At 37.9% G+C, this 401-nt stretch overlaps 1 protein-coding gene across 1 annotated transcript in view; it reads right to left on the bottom strand.

Annotated features, from left to right (window-relative positions):
* The window catches only part of LOC106869541 (obscurin), a gene marked incomplete at its 3' end in the record, with an annotated part of 380,350 nt that overhangs the window by 233,378 nt on the left and 146,571 nt on the right, over positions 1–401 (bottom strand). The window lies entirely within an intron of this gene.

Here is a 401-nt window from a genome sequence, read left to right on the forward strand (position 1 = left end):
TATGCATGTATGGGTACAGGACGTCACCAACAGTAAACAACATGAAATGCGAAAACAAATGAGTTCAATATGCAAACAACGAGAGTAACAAATGGAAAACAGGATAAGTAGCACAAAGAATGACCCTTCATCAGTTGTCAGCTGTCTATCTACTCCTCATTTCGAGCATTAAACGACAATATGAGATTTCGAAGACAGTTGCTCCCATGTACCAAAATAAAATTTGGGATTTAGGGATGGTCAAAGTTGGGAATAAAAACAGGACAGTGGAGACATACAAGGAAACCAAAGGAAAACAAACATGGCAGATTTTTAGACCAAAACGAGTGTAAAATAGCAAACGCTGGAGAAATATTTTCTTGGACAAGAGAAAAGATAGAAGAGAGAGATAGGATACGTCC

The sequence above is a fragment of the Octopus bimaculoides genome, chromosome 1 (genome assembly GCF_001194135.2).
Source record: "Octopus bimaculoides isolate UCB-OBI-ISO-001 chromosome 1, ASM119413v2, whole genome shotgun sequence".
Classification (NCBI taxonomy): Eukaryota; Metazoa; Mollusca; class Cephalopoda; order Octopoda; family Octopodidae; genus Octopus; species Octopus bimaculoides.